This window comes from Dermacentor silvarum, chromosome 8 (assembly GCF_013339745.2).
Source record: "Dermacentor silvarum isolate Dsil-2018 chromosome 8, BIME_Dsil_1.4, whole genome shotgun sequence".
Lineage (NCBI taxonomy): Eukaryota > Metazoa > Arthropoda > Arachnida > Ixodida > Ixodidae > Dermacentor > Dermacentor silvarum.
The window spans coordinates 22,476,041-22,501,407 of record NC_051161.1 but is presented as its reverse complement, the minus strand read 5'-3'; positions in this window follow the sequence as shown (position 1 = coordinate 22,501,407).

Here is a 25,367-nt window from a genome sequence, read left to right as displayed (position 1 = left end):
CACTGATCCGAGCCGACATTCAGCCTCGCAGGATGCAATATACTTATGCGGGCAGCCAAGGGAATTGCGAGCCGAGAGTCATAGAGTCGATGATGCAAGGAAGGGGGGGGGGGGGGGGGTGATTCTAGGAACAGCATCGCTGACTACCCCGTAAATTGGCTCCAACGTAAACAAAGTAAGCAAAATACACGAAGGTAAAAGCGAGACGCCGATCAAGCAAAAGTGAGAGAGAGGTCTCAAATAAAGCGAGAGTCCAGACACTCTGCAGTCAGCGTGGTGCCTCCATATCGAGCGACTCGTTGTCCCTTTATCGATCTGCCCTAAAAAGCCTGGATAGGCAGCCTGCGCGTGGCATGACAGATTGAGCTTCTTTCTTATTTTCATTCTTTTTTTTCTTTCTTTCTTTTTTTCTGCCTTTTCTATGCTTGTGCGGGCTGAGGCCATGACCCTGATTTCCCGATATCTGATTGTGGCAAAGCTGTTTTCCTTGGGACGTTAGAGAAACTAGAGGGTGCTATACAGTCTGAAGAAGACGTTTCTTTAGTCTTCCGCAAGCTTTTAACATTTTTATTTCCTGCGACGAGTGCGGTAACATACGGAACAGCTTGGGCGCATACCGAGAGAATTACTAGGATGCCAACTTCCAGGAGCTGTATTGGCGCTATACGCAATTCCATGTAAGGTATAAGCTGGCGTCCACCGTTGAGCGACGCATGCAGTGTTGGATCTTCCTTTCTTTACCGTTATTGTTTCTCTTCTTCAATAGAGTTTTCAACACACACACACCTTGACCTTACGCATTCGATGATGGCTATTAAGAGCAGCCACAATTTCGTTCACTGTTTCGACATCCAACTGCACAGGCAAACAAGACCATGTCTTCGCAGGTCAAACCTATTGCACTCGTTGTAAAGCTACTTAGCTTAGGGCTCATAACATTTATATGATATGCATTAGAAGTGTTAAATAACTCCGATGTTTCAGAGCTTCTTTTAAACTTAGAAGTTACAGTACACGGCTTAACTGTTATGTTTAATGACAAACTACAGTAATAAATGGGGTCTCAGGTATATAAGCGCGTCTACCTTAGTTTGCAAGACGAGATGTTTTTCTTGCCGCTTTTCTCAAACTATACGCTCATTCGGCACATATGACTTTCTAGTATATGGTGTCGCAATCTTGTTGTCTAGCGCTTGACTCACACCAGGCGTTCTTTTGTTTTTGTATTGTTTTTCTGCTATTCGATGATGTAAATAGAGGCACGGAACAAACGAGCACATCACAGTTTTATTAAAGTAGAGAAGGAAAAGAAAAAAACAACAGAAGAAGTATTCATGCAGGGAGACAAAGAAAAGATACAGGAACATTTCTTAGCGAGCTTTTGAATTTTCAAGCACCCAGTATCCCAATCAAACGCTCTCCTCATTCACAGGAGGTGACTTTTTTTTGGTATAGGCTGACAGCCTTGTGTACCGCGACAGGTTTTCCTGATTAACTGGCCGGCATGAGGCAAGGAGCGCGCTAAGAGGAGAGAGTTTCAGTGAGGCTGAGCTAGGACAGGGAAAGTAGATAACTGGGTGAGGATAGCGGTGCCAGCGTCTCTGATTGGTCCGCTTCCCCTTGCTTCGTTGGCAATGGCTCGTCGACGGTTGCAGTGGTGTGCAACGGGGAGTTAAACATACCACCGGAACGGATGCTAAGTGGAGAATATTTGGCAGAGCGATGTTGTATGCGTGCCGAAAGAGCTCGGCAACCTTATAATGCCACGCAAAATATTTATTAAACGCAAATAAATCAGTTCTCGCCGGCACCTCCGAGCACACAGTGCTGGAGCGATCAATGGAATGGAATCTTCTATTCCTTTCCCAACGGGGCAGTGTCCGCCTATGTAGAAGAAAACAATTCAATTTTGTTCGGAATATTACTGCATCCTTAATATACTTACACGTCCCTTTGACGTTGTGAGTTTCTGCGGTTTTGTGACATGGCGTGAAAGACAGGCGAACTAGGCGTGGCCCGAAAACGTTTTTACTAATCGCGGAAGGCATTGAATCGGAAAGAAATGTTACTGTTTTGTTTTGCCTAATTATGCATAATCATTGTGTACACGTCATCCTGAGATGGGTAGTTTTCGCGGTTTTTGTGACGTCTCGCGACAGGCAGGCGAAATGGGCGTGGCCCGAGAAGCGTTTGGCCACTGGTGGAGGGCTAACGAAGAAACTGCAACAGAAACAGGTTGGAACAGCTTTACGCCCTTGGTGAGGCGCCTGACAACATCCACGGTCTGACAAGTCTAATGAAGCAAACTTCCAATAAAACAGTTTATCTAAAACAAAAGAAATAAAAGATTCAGTTGCTTCTTTAGTGCTTGAGAGTGAAATGATCAAGGGGGCTTTTTACGCTATTTTACCTATTACACGCAGGCACAAAAAAATTGAGCAAGTTTTGGTGGTCCAAATGAATTTCGTTCGGTAACTTGTACACTTGTTTTGGTAGCAGATCATTAAAGGTCCTGCGTCCTGGAGGGAGCACCCGGGCAACCTGGTTGAACTTTACCTGTACGAGAAAAAGACAGCTGACCACTACTAGAAAAGCCAAATCGATACTCTCGACAAAAACCACCTCGGGCGCAGCAAACGAGCGACTTCATTGAATACTATGCCGACATTCGCTCCTGGAGGCCAATTACTGACGCTTATGACAAGTGCCGTGCCCGAAACATAGCAGGAAGAGACGAGACGGCAACGGTAGTCTGACACACACACACACACACACACACACACACACATATATATATATATATATATATATATATATATATATATATATATATAAAATCTCAGCTGAGTGCAACCCTTCGAGTCAAGCTTCCGCGGGATAGACTTCCATCCTTCCGCTTTGCCTCCTGTGGCTCGCCTTGTGGTTTGGCTGAAATAGCTTTTGCTTTCGTTGACAACGTCGTATACAAGAGCGTGGTGTGAAGTACAGGGCACAAAGAAATACTTAGAGCACGCTCAGTCACCTGAAAGCCGGCCCCGACAGAATAATGTGAACAATCATAGGCGCACTCAGAAATTTAAAAAAATAGCCATGTAACAGTGGCAGTGATAATTTTGGTCATGGTCCCCGTGTTCATTCCGGTTCTGGTGTCTTTTATTGGGATGAATAAAGAAACTGCTTTCAATTGCAAACCCTACGTTGCTTCCCCTCTGGTGATTTAACGGACCATGCGCAGCGTACTATATGGGCCTTTATCAAGTACTGCACTGCGCAGTGATGTCTCACATGGGTGGAGGAAGTTTTTCCACGCCACGTCCCTTAAGTCCACTATTAAGTCCAAACATTGGCGAATGCATAGAGTAAAGATAAAATAAGAGGCAGCGTTACGTGACAACACTGAAGCCCACCACCCCCCGCCCCCCGCACTCCCATAAAGAAAAGAGGACGAGAAGAATCCGATAGGATGCCGCAATTTTCGTCATAAGCACGCGATCGGGTAACATAGTAGGCAAGCGGTGCCCGCTTGTCGCCTGCACTTACGCATGCGCTCACGCGGGTTTCTCTGTTGGGTGGGTGTGTCCGCGGCTGACGCTTCGCATGCTTGTCGCGTGAGCTCACGTGGGTTTCACTGTTCTGTCTTTCTCTAATTTCTGCCGTATCCCGGCCATGGCGGCCACATTTCGGTCGGGCGGAAATGCAAAAACACCCGTGTGCTTAGATTTAGGTGCACGTTAAAGAACTCCAAGTGGCCCAAATTTCCAGAGTCCCCCACTACGGTGCGCCCCATAATCAGATCGTGATTTTAGCACGTAAAACCCCACAATTGTTTTTTTTTATTTATCGGGCTAGGTCCCAGTGTCCAACGCGCTCAACAGCCAGAGGGAAAGGAAAAAGGGGCGAGTGTCTTGAGAGGAAATGCGCTTGTGGACGTTAGGCGTGCCTCTCTCGTAATCTTTTTTTTTTCTTTCTTACATGGCCGAATGTCTCTGTGAATAAATTCCCGAACCGATGCTGTGTGTTAGAGCTTCGTGTGAAACGTAGTGCGGCATAAGGATAACAAGCTTCCCTCTTGCCTGCTGATACTCCCCTTTCGAACAAGCCTAGGATGCAAGGCTTTCAAATCAGCACTGCTGAACGCACACAGCGACAAATACTGTAGGTCAGACGAATTAGCTCGTCAGATGAAATACTGTAGGTCAGATCGAAGAATCCTCGAGTGGTCACTGCAAAGCGTGAGATACCAAACCGAAATGCAATAACGGCTTCAATGAAAACATGCATTCTTCGTGGCCAATATGGTGCCAGACATCATGGAAGCATATTATAATGAGCGATAGGTTCATCATCTTTAAGCACTGAGGAAGTCTGCGAATCACAAAATCAGAATGCCGTTGCAACAACGCCACAACTCAGCCAGAGAAAACAAAAGAGCGACTTACCAAGAAGTCCGAACTCGCTCCGTCCTGCTAACAGCATAGGGTGAGGCTTTGAAAAAAATTTTGTGTGCGGTGATGAAACTCGGTAGGCGCGAATGCCATTTTTCATATCCTCCGAGATTTTGTGTGTGACATACTTGCGCACATATGTGTTAGTTGCTGTAACCGTCAACGTCCAACTTTCATACGTATCGTTTGTCTTAAGAGCACCTGGCCATACCCTCAATACATGCCCTTTCCTTACCGTGTCAGTTTTACAGCAAAGCTGCATATGGCTGGGGCAAATCCATCGTCCGCGAGCAACCCGCAAACTGGCTCATGTCGTGTCACTGCTCATGCCCACATGTGCCACGAGCAGTGACACGACATGAGCCAGTTTGCGGGTTGCTCGCGACGGTTTGCGACGGGCCTGTGATGATCGACAAAAAGCTCGTCAATCCAAGTAACCCCACGGTGCTCGGCGCCAAAAGAATCAAGAACACCGGCACCGTGGTGGTTCTGTTCGACGGTTAAAGGTGCCCAATTTTGTCTCGTACGGCGGCATTATCGTCAAGTGCACTTTATTTCGCAAGCAAATGGACGTGTGTTACAGCTGCGGCAGACTCGGGCACCGCTCCGACGTCTGCCCTTCGCCCAACGAAGCTATCTGCAGGGGATGCGGAGAAGCAAACCCCGACGCTCAGCATAGGTGCGATCCCAAATGCAAGCTCTGCGGAGGCGACCACCTTACGGCCGCCCAGGAGTGTAAACAAAAATTCCAGATGCCGTATCTCGTCAGGCGCAGACGGAGGGAACGCTCCCGCGCCCTCAACGACGCGAATCAAGCCCGGCAAGCATCGCCTCAACGCCGATCTGGCCGCAGCCGCTCCCGGTCCAGGGAGAGATCCAGGTCTCGTGGACGCACCAGGAGCCGCACCGTCTCCAGGTCCAGGTCGGGATCCCGGGTCCGATACAAATCTAGGTCCAGATCCGGTTCCAGGGGCCGCCAAGGTTCCAGAGCCCAGCCATCATCCGGACCTCAGTCCGCCTCCACAGGCTGCGGGAGGCAACCGACCCTCGTTTGGGCCGATCTGGTGCGTCCCAAGCCCGGCGCCAATACGGGGGCCGCTCCGGCACCTCGTAACGACCCGCCCCCAGAGCAAGCTAGGGACTCGGAAGTCATTCGCTTACGCAAAGAGAACGACGACCTCAAGAACACGATCAATAGGCTCGTTAAATAAATGGCGGAGATCAAGAAACTTGTTTCGAATGCGTCGGGTAACGATGCGGCAGTCAGGGCCTCCGAGACTCCAATCCCAGCTCCGGTAGACGGTACTGCAACGTCCTCAAAACGCAGGGCAGTCGTAAATCAAACATGCGAATCGGGAGTGTTGTCCGCAGAAGTCAGCGAGATTAAGCAAACTCTCACTGCGCTGGCAGACAGCCTCAAACAGGTCGCCCCTAGCGTTACTTTCCTCACCGACAGCGTTCGCCAAATTCAGGTTGCGCTCGGGGACCCCTAAAAGGGGCCTCGGAGCTCTCGCAGATCGCATCGACGCCATTGAAGCGCGAATGGCTTCATCCGCCACCGTCGTTCAACCGCTGCTGAGGGAAGCTAGACTTAAGTATCCCACCACCGCTCCGACAGAAGGTCCCATTCTTTGCGCAGCCCTAACTGCCCCGTTAGGTGGTTGTCCGTCCGGTCAGCCCAATAATGGATAGATCAAAAGAGAGTTTTCGCATTTGGCAATGGAACTGCAGGGGGTATTCTAACAAGAAAGCCCCGCTGCAGCAGTTTTTCAGGTCTTTGGTGATCAAACCTCAGGTCATTGCTCTTCAGGAAACATTAGTCTCCGTTGCCTCGCTCCAGGGCTACAGGGCCGTGTCGGGCCGGCCTGGGGGGCGAGGCATTTGTACCTTGATCGATAAAAGGCTTACTCATCTCACCCACGACCTCAAGCTGGGGAGCGATATAATCGAATATGTCATGGTTGAGATCCCGCTCGACGCGCCGCAGCGGAATCAGCGCAGAAACAGTGTCTTCGTTCTCAATATCTATAGCAACCCCAGGGACTCGCGCCAACAGTTCAAGACCATCCTCAAGAAAGCGACCGACCTGGCCGGCCCACGACCCTTGGTCGTCGTCGGCGACTTCAACGCCCCGTACGGCCTCTGGGGTTACATCTACGACACTACCAAGGGGCGCAACCTGTGGCAAGACGCCAACGAGATGGACCTCACTCTGGTCACGGACAAAGCTTTTCCCACGCGTATCGGCAACTCCGTCACCCGGGACACGACACCCGACCTCGCCTTCGTCAAGAACGTTGAGGACCGGGGCTGGGAGAACACCGCCATGGAGTTTGGCAGTGACCACTACATTCTCGAGACCCACTTCAAGGTGGCTCGGAGTAGGGTCAGAGAATTCACATTCGTCGATTGGGACCATTTTCGCAACATTCGGGAAGAACCCGGGAGAGCCAGGGAAACCACCAGCCTCAAAGAATGGTGCGAATGCATCCGCAACGACGCTTCCGCGGCCACCAAGAAAGTGGAAACTGATCTCGACGTCGAGCGAATGGACAGCAGACTCGCCCATCTCATCGAGGCCAAAAACGCCCTGCTCCGTCGATGGAAGGGTCAAAGGCTCAATCGCAGACTCCGAAAGAAAATCTCGGAGCTCAACAAGGTCATCGATGACCACTGCAAAGCGCTATGCCAGCAGCAGTGGGACGAGCTCTGCGAATCCATTGACGGACAGATGCGCAATGGCAAGTCCTGGGGTATGCTGAAGCACCTTCTCGACGAAAGCGGCTCCAAGTCAAATCAGAAGCATATGTTGGCCCGGGCCCTTCACGAAGCCACCAGGTCTCACACGGTTGATGTACTCGTCTCCAAGCTCATTCAGAAGTACCTGCCCATCCGGCGCGACGGGGATCCGGCGACCCAACGCCCTGACTACCGAGGCCCTCCTCGCCCCGAGCTGGACGAAGACTTCTCCGTTGCCGAGGTCAGACAGGCCATCTTCTCGCTCAACCGCAAGTCTGCGCCGGGTCCGGACGGAGTCACCAACAGAATGTTGAGAAACCTCGACGACCCGTCGATTGTCTTTCTCACCGAGAAGATCAACGAGTCCTGGAAGAGCGGCGTGGTTCCTGCAGAATGGAAGTCGGCCTGCACGGTGCTGATTCCCAAGCCCGGCAAGGCCCCGAACATCGAGAACCTGAGGCCGATTTCTCTAACCTCCTGCGTCGGCAAGGTCATGGAGCGCGTCGTCCTCAACAGACTCAACGGGTACCTCGAAGACAACGACGTTTACACGTACAACATGATCGGGTTCCGCGCCGGACTCTCGACGCAGGATGCAATGAAACTAATCAAGCATCAGATCGTGGACGGCCGTTCCAGAGACGTCAAGGCTCTGCTCGGTCTGGACCTCGAGAAGGCTTTCGACAACGTGCTCCACGCCTTTATCGTCAAGACCATTTCAGACCTAGGTCTCGGTTCCAGATTCCACAGCTACGTAAGCTCTTTTTTAACGGACAGGAAGGCCAATCTTCGCATTGGAGACTTCCGCTCCGAAGATGTGCCCCTCGGAGCACGGGGCACTCCTCAGGGCGCCGTAATCTCCCCCACACTATTTAACATCTGTATGATTGGTCTTTCCGAGAGGTTGGCATGCGTTGAGGACGTCAAGCACACCATCTACGCTGACGACATTACCATCTGGTGCGCCGGGGGATGCGAGGGCAGAGTCGAAGAAGCCATGCAGGAGGCGATCGACGTGATCGAGGAGTATCTCCGCCCCACCAGGACTTCGGTGCTCCCCCGCCAAGTCGGAGCTTCTGCTTTACAGAAAAGAGAAGGGAAGAAGACCGAACGATTGGAAGCCAGTCTCCGAAAGCAACATCTGTCTTCACACTTGTGATGGAGGGGTGATACCCAGGGTCGACGTCATTCGGGTCCTGGGCATGTTTGTCGAATTCAACGGCGGGAACGGAACGGCTCTCCGCAAGATCATTGCAAAGACGGACAACGCCTTCCGCCTCGTTCGCAGAATCGCAAACAGGCACAGAGGCATGAAGGAAGCCAATCTCCTCACCCTTATCAACGCCTTCGTATTATGCCACTTCACGTACACGATTTCTATGCACAACTGGCTCAGAGCGGAGCGAGACAAGCTCAATGCTCTCATCCGCAAAGTAGTCAAAAGGGCTCTCGGGCTACCCATTAGGACCCATACCGAAGATCTCCTCAAGCTGGGGGTACACAACACCGCCGAGGAGATTGCCGAAGCCCAAGAACGCGCGCAACTCGCTCGCCTGACCACCACAGCGGCAGGTAAACGCATCCTCGAAGAGCTGGGTTACCCTCCTGTGGTATCTTCGAGGGTCAGTACCCCGATCCCTAGGTGCATTCGAGACAAGTTCGAAGTGGCCCCCGTGCCTCGAAACGTCCATCCCGTCCACAACGAGGGCAGACGCAAGGCGAGAGCAGTAGCAATTCTGAAACAGATCTATCAACAAGGCATCAGAGCACGCTTCGTCGACGCCGCGGAGTACAGCGATGGAAAGACCTTTGCCATCGTTGTGGTCGACTCCAGCGGCAAGCTTTCCAATAGCGCTTCAATTCGCACTTCAGACCCCGAAGTCGCCGAGCAAGCCGCCATCGCCCTCGCCCTGCTAGACGGTCGTGGGTCTGAGATCTACAGCGATTCCAAAACGGCAGTTAGGGCTTTTCAGAAGGGTCGCATCGCCGAGCAGGCTGCTCGTCTTCTTAGCGTCTCCAATCCGGATGCTCTCACGCATCATTCGATTCACTGGTTTCCCGCTCACGTAGGGTCGGTCGAGGGTGCTCCCTCGAACCTCAATGAGTCTGCTCACGAGGCTGCGCGCGACCTCACCGACCGCGCTTCCTCTGTAAGGAGAGCCGACACCCCTCCCCCCTACGGCCACAGGGACGCTCCCGCTACTCACAACGAGGTGACAAAATTTTTCTACATGTCCAGAAGGGTCTTTCCACCCCCTCACCCCAAATTGAATAGGGCGCAAGCTGTTTCGCTTAGACTTTTACAGACCGGCACATATCCGTGTCTGGCCGTTCTGCACGAAGTTTACCCTGACGTATATCGCGACGACGCCTGCCCATCCTGTGGGCAGACCTCCACTCTAGCACACATGCTCTGGGAGTGCGGGTCGAGATACCCCAAGTTCAGCAAGGATGAGTGGGACTCGCTTCTGCGTAGCCCCGCTCTAGACAAGCAAATCCTGGCTGTCCGGTGTGCCCGCGACCGGGCTGGTGGGCTAGACCTGCCGGTCCCGACGTGGGACTAGCCGGGTGCGCGACGAGTTCGCGTCCTCGCCGGACCTGTAATAAAAGTTATTTCACTCACTCACTCACTCACTGCTCAGGCGTTCGTTGTCATCGTCTCCTTCCACAGCTGGCTCCGTTGCCGCTCATCGTTCTAGCGTAGAATTTCACTTCTCTTCTGTCGTCGTAATGGGGAGGCCGCACTTACGGGAGTATGTGTCATTGCTTAAGGGGGTAGGAGCCATTCATTGTCTTACGTGACAGACAGATTTAATAACAGATGTGATGCGCGAATGTGTGTGCGTACCTATCGTTACGATGGCCACCAATAAGGACAATACATATGTTCATACCTTTGTTCAAAATCCTATGTCACCTCTGTGTCGTGCACTAAACAGCTTCGCTGGTCATCCACCTTCACAGAGTGGAATGGCTCATGATTTTATCTGTAGCTTTTTTTTTTTTTCTGCTGCAGCTCATGACCTGCACTCTGTCGATCGAATACTGCAGTCTTTACATTAATCATAATTATAGCTCACTCGAACAAAGGAGAGTCGAGCAAAATAAAACTTTGACAGAGGGTATCTCAAAACTGGTATCCAGTGTGCGTAGCACTTTCGAAGCAGGACAATGCAAAACATCCATCTGGCCTACTGAGATGCAGACATTTAAATGCACAACTGCGGTAAAGAATCCACAAGTCTTTTCGCTAGCTGATTCCAACTTGTACCTGCAAATTTCCTAACTTCATCTTCATAATTCCTAACTTAAATAATTTTGGGTGGGCCAAAATGAAATTTGGGGATGACGATATGCATAGCGTTTAATGTAGCAAGGGCCAGATAATGCCAAAGAGCACCAAGAAATGGTGTTGAGTGTTCGATTGAATAATGAATAGCGGTAAGTGAATGTAATGCGGCTGTATAGAGGCCTAAAACCGATCGCCGCATAAATGCGTAAAACATATTATTGCAATAAAACTATGACAATAGTACAGTGAGGTGTGCTGTGTATATAGATGACATATAAGGTTAAAACATTCACTTAATGACTATTTACAAGCAGCCCTACTGCCTCACCAGGACCCTTGTGTGCAAGGGCCTGGAGGCATGTGCTATGGGCGTGTGCTATAGATACATCCGCAACACATACCTTTAATATAAGGTCGTGCTACGGATCGCTCTGGTGTATAATATCTAGTATACAAACATCATCTTAAAAATCTAAAATTGATTTTACGTCAAAGAGCGGGTCTTTGCCGAGAAACAATGCCGGGTGTACGGGGATATGCTGTCTGTATGCGAGAGAAAATAGCTTTTTTTTTTTCTTTGATCTTCCACCTCGTGACATTTGAGTAAAACGTGGAGCAAATGTATCGTTTGGCCACATTTCCCACAGCCAGGAGGATCACCGTTAGGTAAAAGATCAGAGTGTGTGTCATACGTGCGGCCTATTCGAAGGCGGCAGAAAGTGACTTCAGTTCGTCGTGTTCTAGATACTGGTGGCCAACTTCCTAAATGTGGCTTTATTAAATGGAGCTTATTAGAAGATTTTGCGTCCCACAAGCGCTGCCAATAGCACCTCAGTTTTTTGCGTAGGAATGGTTTCATATCTATGGCAGGGATGTAAATAGAAGGGCTATTAGCATTTGATCCCATGGATGTAGCCAGTTTGTCGGCAAGCATATTGCCTTCAATTCCTTCAATGCCCAGCATAGTAAGATATGTTAAGAAGCGTTATATATGATAGTATAATAGTATGATATGTTTTCCCACGTGCTGTAGGAGAATTGGATACTCTTCAGGAATTGGATACTCTTCAGGAATAAGATGTCTGTCATAGTTAACCAGTATGTTCTTCTCATTAAGATAATCGATGATAAATCTAACCCATGGTTCACCAGATCCCTACGCTTCCTGCGAAACAGGAAGTGCCACTACGATAGTGCTAAGCGCTTGCGCACGCAAGCAGCTTGGGACAAATACAAGGAAAGCTTAAACATTTACTATTCAGCCCTGTCTTCAGCTAAGGATAAATACATCACTCATGACTTCTCTTCTAAAAACTAATCCCAGAAATTTCTGGCACATTATAAGCCCAGATCAGGACCACAACAACATTTCCTTACGCAATAATAACATTCCCCTTCCAGATATTCACTGCACCTCTACTTTCAATAGTCATTTTTCTTCTATATTCACCACAGAAGATCAGTCTGATCTACCAGATGTACCGGAATCAAACTACCGATATATGTCACCTACAGAAATAATAGTTGAAGGTGTCGCATGCCTGATAAATAACCTCAAGCTAACCACATCCTGTGGCGTCGATGACATTAATTCTAAAATTCTCAAAAACACCGTAGCAGTGTCTAGTAAAATTCTTTCTCACATCTTCAGGCAATCATTAGAGACTGGCCTGCTGCCCTCGGACTGGAAGATAGCAAATGTTATACCCATATTTAAGTCAGATAATAAATACGCACCTGAAAACTACCGTCCAATATCATTAACATCTGTATGCTGCAAAATGCTACAACATGTAATTGCTTCAAATGTCTTCAGCCACCTGGAAGCCAACAAAATTTTCTTTATTAATCAACACGCTTGTTTCAACAGCCTTCAAAAAGGCATCAAAATTTCAGTAAAATAATGGATCTGTATTCACTGCCTATTATGCCCACTAGAACGGTTCGTAGAAGACATGTCAGCCAGCCGTCATATAAGGAAGACAACGTCAGCAAACACGCCAGGCCAGTGCGAACAGTCCTTATGAAAGAAATGTTTCGTGAATTCGGCCCCGCTGATGACATCTGAAAACGGTTTGTTGTTTGCAATCCTCTGAGAGCTCCTTTAAGCGAAGCATTTTCACTAAAGCTGCTCCACTTTCCCCCTATATACGCCTTAGTTGATCTCAATCTAAATCGATGGAAGCGCTGCAGCTGGCGACTTACAGATGCATATCGTGCCTATTTACCATCTCCACCAATACCTCTAACCAGACTCCCTACGCTCGAACGCAGCCGTATAACACTGTAGGCGTCTTCTTTCAGTCCCGGCGGTTTAGTTAGTTACGTTGTCCCTCAACTTCGTGCTCACACTCGCAGATCTCGGCCCGTGGTCGCGAGGCGTCACGCAGAGAGACCGCAAACTCGTCGGAAGCGCATGCATTCTGCCGATTACAAGAAAATACAAAAAAAAAAGCGAACTTCTTCCGATTGCCGGCAAACGGCACAAGGCTCCAATGGGATCAGCTTTGCGGGAAGCCTCGGTACGTCGACGCAAATTTACTTTGCAAGTGCTCGGCGCGGTCGAGCCGCCCGTCCTTACTTCGCCGCGTCACCCTTTCAGATCTGCGGAGGCTCTGGCCTGTCGCGGCAAATACTTCCAGATTTACAGGCCCAGTAATAAGACAAAAAAAAATAAAGAAAACGGACAGCGGAACAATCAGATCAGGCAGCCGCTGAACCCTAAGGCGACCGCATGCGGGCATGGGAACCACAGGATGAGCGGATTACATTCGGAAGCGGGTGGCCGTCTGTTGTTTACACGGAAGCTGTATGAGGCAGAAAGCAAACAAGAAATACCAAGGAGTGCTGTATTTACCTTACTTTGAAAAGGTCAGCGTTTCTTTTCTTTCTTTCCATATTGCTTGTCTTTCAGTCAAGCGGCTTGACCTAGGCTTAAGATATGGAAAGAGCATGGAGATATAATTTACACGGATTCGAATGCCCGTTCTGTTCAAGCAGTCTGTGTCTGGCTTCGTGTGTAGTATTTTATTCGTACTATACCATCATCTCCCGGAGAGAACATTTCGTTCAAGCCCAAATGAACCACCGTTCAATCCGTTATTCCTGCGCTCAGGTGACATGAAAACGTGCTTTCTCTTCTGCATATTTCAAGTACGGTGCACTACATTTACAGTGAATCGGCCTGTTCAACAAATGATTCCGGAGGCACCAAGCAGTTCTTTATAAACGCATTCGACTGCATACCACGCTTTGATCACGATAGCTTTGCCTTTGTCTTCCACTGCAAGAAGGTGAAATTGTTAGAGGCTCATCTGCGTGCGACCTCTCGTTAAGCCTCCGCTAGGCCTTTTCTTCGTCGGCAGCGTAAAACTCACCCGCCGTCAACAATTGTCCGCTGTTCCTTTTACTCCTTCTTTATTCACACTTCGGAAGAGAGAGAGAGAGGGGCCGGACTACAAAAGCATATGATTGGCTACCCGAGCTGGGGAAAGGGAACATGGAAATAGAAAGCAGAGAGAAAGGGGAAGGTGATGAATCTATGCACGTGCGCGGACAGGCACTACGCAGTCAAAGGTGCTCGCACAAGCTCGCACACATAAGCATGGAAACACTGCTCGCTGCTGACGCTGCGCACCATTCCCCTATTCGGCCGCCATTTCGAGAAACTCGCGAACAAAATCCTTTCTCGTCCACGAGGTATACGCGATACCGCAGAGCGGTGCGTTTCACTTGAAGTAACTAGGTGCATACAAAAAAGCGAAAACATTTAGGTGATGATTGCGGAGCCGTAAAAACGTGTCTTTATACAAATAATAAAGCTCGCGGTTTTGTAGAAAATGTGCCTAGTCGTAAACACGCAGTCACGTTTATTTTCAGCGTCGCCCACTCGTGCACAATTTCCGCGTAAGATCTACCCTTTCTGCGCTTCACTCCGCACCTCCGGTCGCATTCGATTCGACAAGCACTCTACGCATTCTTGTTAGTGCAAATGCAAAGCCCCGAACCGAGCACTCCGAGTCCACAATGGGCGATCGACTCGGAGCGGCAATATGAAATACGTTCTTTAACTACTGATTAGACGCGTGCCAAATGCAATTAACAGCCACAGAGACGGCTTCCCTTCCTCTTGTCAATTTACTACTATCTTTCCCTCATGACTTTTATCATCTGATTAACAATCTCCCTGTCTTCCCTTTGCTTTCCTCTCTCTCTCTCTCTCTCTTTCTCTCATCCTGCTTTCTCTCTCTCTACTGCCAACGAGAAAGAAGCGAAACACCCAGTTCCACGCGCGTTTTTGTCGATGTCCACGGCCATAGCGCTTCTTTCAGACGGAGCGATGACATGAGTTTGCACGAGACCATTCCATCTCAACATGGTCTCATTTGCGCTTACTAGCAGCGAATCAGTGCCAACATAAAACTGCAGAAACCATTGACGATAATTATCGACGTAAACGAATAGAACGAACGAATGAGTGAGCGAGCGAGTGAAAAACAAAGAACGAACGAACAAACGAACTAATGAATGAGCGAGTGAGCGAGCGAAAAAAAGAATGAACGAACGAACGAATGAGTCCGACCATCGACCAACCGCGAAAACGGGCGAAAGATGCAAGGTAAGCTACTCGCTTTTAAAGAAGGAAGCCGACCAGAAAGGTGGTGTCGATAAGAATTAGAAGCCTTCTTGGCAAACCTGTCCAGGAAGGGGAGGCATTCTGTAAGTGTCCACGTAGTGGACATGCCCCTTTCATCTGCTGTTCAAGTGCTGATTGGCTGGGGGCGCCTGTCTCTTTCTGATGCGTACCCCAGCCCAGCCAATGACAACTTCAGCAGCAGACAAAATAGACATGTCCATTAGGTGGACACTTACAGAATACTCCCCGCCTCCCAGATTAGCTTTGAATGAAGACACTGCAACGGTCAGGTGGAACCTACTGATGAACTTGAGTGATTATATGCTGACCAACCGCCTGACATTGCGTGACGAAATTCATGGTTTGATGACTATCGTGTGGTCAAATAGTTAATTCATCCGAAAATAAAAAAAATCAGAATATAAAGAAGGACACCGACCGAAAGCAATGTGTTAATAAGTATCAGACGCTTCGGCTCCAAGCATACCTATATACTTAGTAGGAATAGTTTGACTACAGCACTGGTTAATTCGACTACAGCACCTAGATCGGTTTTCACGTAGCTTTGTGCCGCAGTATATAAATAATGTTTCTGACAGCGACTCGCCAGCAATGGCTGGTCGACCGTGCCGAGGCGGTGGCTGCTACCTATGGGGCCCCGGACTAAGGGCTCCACTTTCGAGTCACAACTGGTCTCCACGATATTGTTATAATGTTGTTGTTATACACGATATTGTTATAAAGGCTCTCTCTCTCTCTATATATATATTTGGCCAGATATGTGTAATACTAGTGTTTGCTGCCTCTAAAGACGCCTGAAAGACATTACGCAGTAATATGATGGCAGCAGACTTCCAGGAGACATACGTAGCATATCGGGCTGCAGGTTTCACAGAGCCTAGACGGGGATACTGCCAAAGGACGAGTAGTACACAGAAGAACGCGCCAGATCCGCTGCTTCAATTTGATCCCGGTTATTGTGCCCAAGGACACCACCCAGCATCAAAGACCGGTGAAGAGGGCACAAAGATGCGCAGGCAACAATGATTCTAGCGTGACAAATACCGCAACTCTTAATATACTCACAGGCCGGTATACGCACGCGACGACCAGCGGTGTGCCACAAATGAGTAGGGCTGCCCGGCGGGAGCCGAAGTGGGTCCTCTTTTTTTCTCCCTCGTCCGGAATCCGAGCTCTTCGTTCCTCAAGAGTGGCAAACCACCGAGATTGCGTGGTTTGTTGGTCGGCGGCGGCAAGCTCGCCCCATTACGCATGCAGCGAATCAACAGCCCAGCGAGTAGTACAACAAGCATGAGACGTTGTAGCTGCAACCACGCCAGTTTTGCTCCCACAAATTCGCCGAGGTGCTTTACCATGCGTAAGCTCTCCTACTACGACGAGGCAAAGCTTGCTTGCTGGTCGCTGGATATTTCTTTTTGTCTGAGTGTGTTTGTATTGCCCGCTGCTTGCGTGGAACGCCACTTGCCTCTTTCATTTTTACGCTCTTTCTCTGCGCGACGCGAATCGTCTCTCGCGACACGTCTAATGCGTTTGTTCGGTAGCAGGGCTGGAATCCCGCGCAGTTTGTTCCGCTCGTCGGTGTTTTATACAGTGACGTCGGGTTCTCATTAAGCGCGTAGTGTCACTCCAGTTTGTGACGGCGTCTCCTCTGAGCTTGGCGTATGGAGACGGCCGTTCACATTCTGCGTTGCGGGGACATTCTGTTTCCACTTTCCTAGTACTCGTCTCCACTGACGACATACGCGAACTGTCGGTTGTTGGCTTCCCGCGCTTCAGTTTCATTTTCTGCAATGTATTTTTTCCAGCTCGAGCTTCCGACCCGCCGTGGTGACTATGCCCTGCAGCTCAGCACAAAGTAGCAGGTTGGACTCCAGGCTGCAGCAACCGCACTTAGACGACAAGGCAACTCTCCATTATAGTTGGGTGTGTTCTAAAGAGCCCAGGTGGGCCAAGTTATCCTGACCCCTCCATTATATCGTCCCTTATAGCCCGCTGTGCACATATGTGTGGGACTTTAGGAGGCTCATCTCCGCACCCCATCAGGGGCGTAAGGTATCGCTGCACATGGCCCGAATATTTGATTCCATGCTAGCCATGCTTTTTCTCCTCTAATCGTTCGCCGAGCGATTGGGGCTAAGTTGCGCCTTCACTGACTCCGTCATGATGAGACGTCGTGTCGTCTACTTCCGGTGCCTTGGAGCCAGCGCGCGACGCCTCTCCAACATCTCCGCTAGCCGCCTGGCTGTCGATCCCAAGCGAGAGCTATCCAAGCAGCGTGCGTTGCGAGCGTTCTGTCACAGCGCTGAGCGTGTCCGGTATTCTGGTGAACGCAGGCGAGCGGGGCGTTTTGACGGATGGGCGGAGGTGTAAACTAAAGCCCCTCCATACTACTACCACTGATATGAAGGGGCTTTAGCGTAAACGTGAGCGCCCTGAGCAGCCTGCACTGTGCAGCCACCTGATGTCGCACAGCTTAACCAACCAAATACAGAGAATATTGCTGTAACCAAGTATAAAACATTTAAAACGTCAAAGGAGATAACGAGTTCACGATTACGCTGCTTCCAAAAGTTCACACCAGCAACAAAGTGGAAGACACTTAGTTACTGCTATATTAGATCTGTGTTTGTCTGGTTGAGCTCTATGCTACCAGGTGGCTGAACCCTGCAGGCCGCTCACGTTTGCGCCTCCGCCCCTCTACCAAAACGCCCAGTCCACCTGGGTTTACCGGAATACCGGACGCGCTAAATGAGAGAGAGACAGAAGAAAGGGGAAATGCAGGGAGGTTAACCAAAGAGGAAGATCCGGTTTGCTACCCTACGCTGGGGAGAGAGGGGAGGGGGAGGTAAACTGACAGGAATGTAGAGAGAGAAAAAGAAAGGGATGACAAATACACAATCACAGTCCGTCACTGCCACCACATACTACCACCGCACAGCACAGTAGCAGTCGTAGGAGTATAAACATCAGTTCAGTCTAAAGCCGCTTGTCCAAGTCTGTTGTCCTTAAATACTGCAACAGTGCCCTCGTCGCCCTCGGCTGCGATGGCTTGTGATGTCGGCATTCTAAAATTATTTCCTCAGTTAAAGGTCTTTGGTCAAAGCGTGCTATCGCGATTGCGAGCGATCATCTCCATAAATTGTAGCGAGGACAGTCACAGAGAGGGAGAGAGAGAGAGAGAAATAACTTTAATCATGCAAAATTCAATAAAATAGTTAAGGGGGCCGGAGGGTGGGTCCTTAGTCCAGGACTCCAGTGACCACCGGCACGCACCGTGACTGGTCGAGGAGGCTCAATTGAGTCACAGAGGAAGTGTTGAAGAGTCTCCTCGCTGCCACAATCATCACGCGAGGTGTCGTCGGCCCATCCAATTCGGAATGCAAAAAACCTCGTAAAGGCCACTCCTAAAAAAATTAAATTATGGTGTTTTACGTGCCAAAACCACGATCTGATTATGAGGCACGCTATAGTGGGGGGACTCCGGAATAATTTGGCCACGTAATAATTTCGCCACGTAATAAATAATTTGGCCACGAATAATAAGTACACGGGTGTTCTCGCATTTCACCCCCATGGAAATGCGGCCGCCGTGGCCGGGATTTGACCCCGCGACCTCGTGCTTAGCAGTCCAACACCATAGACACTAAGCAACAACGGCGGGTGTAAAGGTCACTCCTAGCCACATTCGACAAAGCAGGGTAGCTTCACGTCACCATAAAGTTGGAAAAATTATTGATGACGAAACCTACATGGGTAGCCTATTGGATAGCTCGCCCAACTGACGTCACGTGCGCCAGCTACGTAGATTGCAAAGGGGTGTCTAAAAACTCAGGGGAGTGGCACCGCTGCGATCGGCAGCGATGCACGTTTTAAAGACCTTATAATAAATTACACGCTTTACGCGGCGCGCTAAAATAGATCAATTAATGATCCGAAGGACCTACCCCTAACGACCGTGTACGTTTGTACAAAATCGTCAAAATCCTTTCAGGGTCCCTTTAAATAAGCTTTCCGGCTATCTTTGGCCCTGTCAATATCGTCCGTCACTAAGACCGGAGACCTGAATATTTCACATTTGCCACGCCGTTTCATGACGCGTCATCGTCCTTAATCGTTGTCCGTTTGAACGATGCGCATATGCCAAACATCATCATCCCATTCTTAGACAAGTGTCGATAACACGTCCTACCTTTAGGCACGGCGAAAAGAAAGCTCCAATGCCCCATTTCGATGGAGTTCGCAGCGCACAGGCACAGACTGAGAGTGAAAGAACACTTGTGTATATGCCTTATTTCCCTAATGTTTGGTTTGTGCGTGGTGAACGCTATCGAAGTCAACCATTACAAACCTGCCCCAAGCTTCGACACTTCTCCAACACCATGACCTACACGTGCTGCTCCTCCGTATAACGAAATAACCGCGAAGCCGTGCTGTCGACGTGCCTACGTCTTCGCGGACGATGCTATAGGACGGAGGCGTCACCCATGCTTGCCAACAGCTCGACGCAAGGCACTCGGTAAGAGAGATAAAGACGCTTCTCGTGGGGAAAAAAAAGAAGGCAGTGAAAGGCTCTCACACCACTCACCATTCCTGCATGAACTCTACTCAAGCATTTTCTTCTTCTTTTTCTTTCTGGCGTAGCGTGTTTTTCTTCGCCGTTTTTGCCACCGCTTTTCCTACGTTCACAGCCCATAAGGAAAGGCTGCCCTGTCTGTCGCCGCCTCTGCCGTGGCGAGATTAGCGCTTTTCTCGTCCACTTAACCTCTGCAAGCTGCTGCCCTGCGAGAAAAAAGAAAATGGCCGGCAAAGCAGTCTTTTTGCCGCATATTCTTTGTTTACATGCACCAGTGTTCCTTGTGTGATTTTGTGTTTATATAATAGAAGGGAGATGGTGACGCGTTTAGGAGGCATCGGTCATGCTACTCGCTATAAAAGGAATAAAAAATAGAAGCATGGTAAGGTGTCCCAAGACCACATACACTCGCACGCACCTGAACAAACAAGCAAAGGCTTACACACACACGCGTGCGCGCGAACGCACACGCACACATGCACACACACGCGCGCACGCACACAAACAAACACACTTCAGCAGCTGGAACTGCATTAGTGGAGCTCGGAGCGAGATCAGAAGCTCTTGCAATGAATGTAGTGTTAGCCACTCGACTGTAATGTGAATGAACATTTTGTTCATTAGGCAATCTATAACTTCTTTTTTTTTAGATAAAAGTGGGCAGAGGAGTTGTCACCGTTTGCTATTGACGGCTAACCATTTTCACTTGGTTAATAATATAAGGTTTAAAAAAGTAATTATTCCTGCATAAGGCGGTACCTTAATAAAACTAAAAGTATATATATATATATATATATATATATATATATATCAGCGCTAAGAGTACAAGTCTCTATCAAAAAGTTCTTGCAAAAACGTTCGTGAATGTCTGGGGTGCAGAATTCTCAGATGCAAGAATGAGGTACACGATACATTTGACTCAATATTGGACGCAAATGCCAGCGTCTTCAAAGAAGCGTTGAAGTGATTTCATTGCTTTACGATGCAGTACTTTTGATGACCATGGATCTAACGCTCTGGCAAGCGAGAAAGTGCCGCGTGAACAAACGAAACGAAGTTTTTGTTCGAGGAACTGTCTTTGTCTAATGTGCCTGGGACAGTCGAGCAGTATAGGTGGCATGCACTGTCAGTCGTCATGGCTGCAAAAACATGTTGGTGAGGTCATACGCTTAATTCGAAAGAAAAAGACAAGTGCTTTGTCACGCAGTATGCATGGCTCACATACTATATAGCCAGGTGTGTTTGAACAGTGAAATTTTCTAATCAATTGAAATATTCAAGAGAAACGACCTTTGAACATCGAGTCGAATCCCTAATATGTTTTCTGACTTCTAAATAAACTAAAACAAAAAGTTTGTGTGAACTGCATTTGGTAAAAAATGGGTATTACACATTATTTGACACATCCAATGCCATTCACAACTGCATAACTTGTAAACTAAGCATGATAAGCTCGCAACTGAGAAAAAAAAACGAAAGGTCATTACATCTGGTGCATCATAACCATGACGTTAATGAAACGAAGAAATAGCACCTCAGTCGCTTCGTGTAATAGTATTATTTTTCATCTAAAATCAGGCATGCTTTTGTTTAGTTATTCATTTTTATTCTCAGCCCTTTGATGGCACAAAGCATTGGCATCAATGCAATTTCAATATTCTGACGTGGAGCTTCACATGCACTATTTTCAGCATGCCCAAACCTTAAAATATAGTCTCCAGCACTATATTTTTCTGTTTTCTTTTTGTTTTATTGCGATAGCAATTATATGGACACTTCAACCGGATTTCTGCCGTCGGCGTCGCCGTCGCCGTAGCCATCGCCGTCGTCGTCGCCGTCGCCGTGAGGTTCCGTATAGATAAAATCTTCACCGCGCGCCGTATGCCCGAGCGGAAGCGTGCGGGGACGCGCGCTGTCACGGAGAGCGAACGCACTCAATCTCCCACGCCAAGCAACGAAGCGGGAAGCCAGCGCCGGAGGGAGCGGGGGGGGGGGGGGGGGGGGGGCACTTTTACTTTGCCAACAACCGCGCTCGTCGCTCGACCGCGCCGTCTCTTATCTCTCCCACGCGCAAGCAAGGAAGCGGGAAGCCAGCGCCGGAGGGAGCGGGGGGGGGGGGGGGGGGGGGGGGGTCGCACTTCGAATCTGCCAACAACCGCGCTCGTCGCTCGCCGCACCGTCTCTTATCTCCACACGGCTCTGACCTTTATGCACTGTGCATTCGCCGCTCAGTTTCTGTTGAAGCGATAGACCGCACGTACCTTCGCCCGCTGCAGCGTATGGGCTTGCTGCCAGCGTTTTCACAGTCGTTGTCTGCAGTCATTCAGTGTGATCTATTCATGTTTGCTTGTGCGCGCTCACACCACGCTTGTTCATTCAGTTAGTAATAGTCGGGCCACATTTTCCAACGCACGCTACACATGTAATGCTGCCCGGATCGGCAGTGCAGCGCTACAGGTGTGTCCCTTCGCACGCGCGCTGCCCACCGGAAGCGCTTCTCATCAACACCACCGTTTCACACGCGCCTTCTCGTGGTCATCGAGTCTCTCTTCATGTCGGTCTACTTACGCCGCAGCACACCTGCTTACTTAATCAGCTCATGTTTACTACAATTCATATTGCTACCAAAGCCGCTCACCTTACTTCGTATGTCATTGCTGTGTTTCTATCGAATTCATTGCTTCGCCCTTAGTGGCGAAACTGTGACATTTTTTTTTCTTTTTTCGTCGGTCAGCTCGGTTTATTCACACAACAGCATTCTACGAATGCATATCAAGTATCCCTCGGGAACCGACGGAATTATTACGTGTTAGACAAATTCCAGCGCACGCTCGGGATGACAAAGTGGCTCTCAAAGGGCGGGTGATCTTCGCACGGCTAGGAAAGGTCTTTTCCACGAAGAGATATAGAAGAGCGAACAAAATTGCAAGTTCTGTAGGCAGCACTAGCTGTTGGAGATGAAATGAGCGCTTCCAGAGGACAGTTCCTTTTTTTAAGAATGAAATGCTTTTAGCTCCCGTTGTCGGCGACCTTCAAGAGACCTTGAGCGAAATTCCAGAGCCGTCATCCGGGCACTCAAGACAACCATGGGCGCGAGAACGAAAAGAGAACCAGCGAGAACACCCGGGCATCGCAGCAAGAGCAAAACGAGATCATCTGTGCAACCAGTCAAAACCTAAGAAAATGCAGTCTCTGGCTTCCTGTACAGGACCTCATTGCATACGCTAGTTAATGCCCAAACAAGTTACAAAAAATATTGCTTACGATTTATTCCTAATGTTTGTTCACCATATCACTCAAGATGTATACTCTTGTACGCTGAACTTTATTTGTAATTTCCAATAGGGACGTTCAAAAGGCAGATACACTGCATCATACACTTCATTGCCATCTTTTGGCGCTGAGACAGGCTTGCCTGTGCTCTTTTCAGCGCCACCAGTCCGTGAGTTACGCGGCGCGGGTTTTGTGCCGCCTCCTTCGAGAGATGGCGCCACGCTGCGGGACCAGGTAGGGTGCCTCGATGTTAGCGCCGCCTCCCGCGTACGCAGAAGCGTTGCATCGAGGCACCCTAGTGACCAGGCCGCCAGCGTCCGGCGTGCCGCGGATGGTTCTTTGGCCGAGACGAGACTTGCAACGAGGTTCAGTTCAAAACAGGTTCATTTCGGCTCAGTAAGCTTTCAAGCCTACGTGGCTGCACCACTCTGCTTTCGCCGGTAACCATTTCGTGCTTACATCTGCGTACTATCGATTACGGGAGCGCCAGCAGTTTTTATATAAAGCATATAAGAGGGTGGCGGTGGCAACGATGAGATCAGACAGGCAATGGTACTAAACATAAGTTGGTGAATTTAGCAGGCAAAAAGAAAGAGGGCAGTAAAGCTTCTTTTGTGGAAGCTAAACAGTGCGGAAAGACGCATACAGTAGAGACACGCGTACGTATACACGCAGGAACAACGCTGAACTATACAGTGCAGTGCTGTTCTCTCTCTGCTGCCTTCGTTTTTTCGCGATGGTTAATTTGCAGTATGTTGCATCAACTTACCCAAACAGAAGTACTTCTTTAGGTAACAAGACGCGGTAGCCGCAAAGTGGGATAGAGATAGCGCCTAGGATAGAGATAAGAAAAATGAAAAGAAAAAAATTCGGCATGTTGGCAGGACTGAACGTGTAAAACCATGGCTCTGAAGAAATAGGAGAAGGTGGCAGCTCCCGAGCCTGTGATAAGCCCACTATGCGTAATGCTTGCCTCGGTCGTGTTTGCGCCGTGTGCGCTTCGAACCAGCACGGCGGTGGCAATGCAAAAGACACTTAGAGGTCGCAGGATTACGTGTATGTTAAAAGGGCTTTGAGCAGGCGCGCAATCAGCCGGTCGAACCCTGATTAGAGCGTAGAAACCACCAGGGTCTAGGCATACACGTCACATTGAACTGAGAGTCCCAAGGGCGCCACTGCTGCACGAAGGATACACATCATCTCAACTGTCTTCAGAAAGAACATTCCGTGATAAAAACTTATAAAGATGGCCGCAGGAAAAGGTAGAACGCGGTATCGGCCAACGCTAAATAGGTAAAAAAAAAACATCGTTCTGTTTACTGTGCTCGACTGTTCCCACAAAGAACATATTTGACGTGCGCCTGAGAAAATAAACTGTTCAAAGTTTGCGCATATGTGCGTCCATTTCATTTATTTCGTCCTTTGAGGGAACAGTACAGCGCACTAAACAGAACAATGTCATACTAACTAGCCCCAGTCGAAGCCTTATTGAAATCAATGTGCGCGAATCGTTCTGTGCTGTTTGCGTTCATTGACGGTATTTGGTGGTGAAACTATACAACAACAAAAAAAATTCGGCAGCCCTTTCACTCCGTGAAGATGGTTAAACAGCGAAGCTGAACGTGCGGCCCCCGTGTTTATCATTGGGTTAATCCCGAGGGTTCAATAAAGTATTTCTCAATTATGAGGCTACACACACGTTCAGCTGCGACGGAGAGGAACGACGTCGCTGACGGTATGCCCGCAGTCCGCTGTTTTCGCTTGCGTTCAATGTCTTGAGTTTGCTCGGGGGCATGGTTAATAGCATTCGCCCACCATTGCCGCTTGCGATTCTCCGAAATTAAATTGCTTCAAAATTAAATCTGTCCGTTACGTAAGACAATGAATGGCTCATGCCTCCTTAAGCCCATGCCCCCGTAAACGCGGCCTCCTCATTACGACGACAGAAGAGACGTGAAATTGTGCGCTGGAATGATGGGCGGCAAGGCAGCCAGCTGTAGAAGAAGACGACGACGACGACGAACGCGGCAGCAGTGGCACGAACACGTGCCAAGCACCGTCACGATTCGCACGCTTCTTTGACGCTCGGAAAAACATTTTGTTGTAGCACGTATTGAGCAACAGAAAGCTGTATCGGGAGTTTTTCATGTTGCTCTGCAATTTTCTCATTTCCGCTTCTAATCTAATTATAATATTTGAGAAGTTTATTAATTAATCAAGAATAATTATGTAATTAGGCGGAGTGTAAAAAAAAGGTAATCGGAGTATCTCCAAGCGACGGCAAACAATATTCCCTTGGTTCTGTCCAGCTACGCAGCATTTGCACATTTTTAATCTTTGGCCCAAGTTAAGTGAAACACCCTGTATACTAAGACGATGTGAAGGACA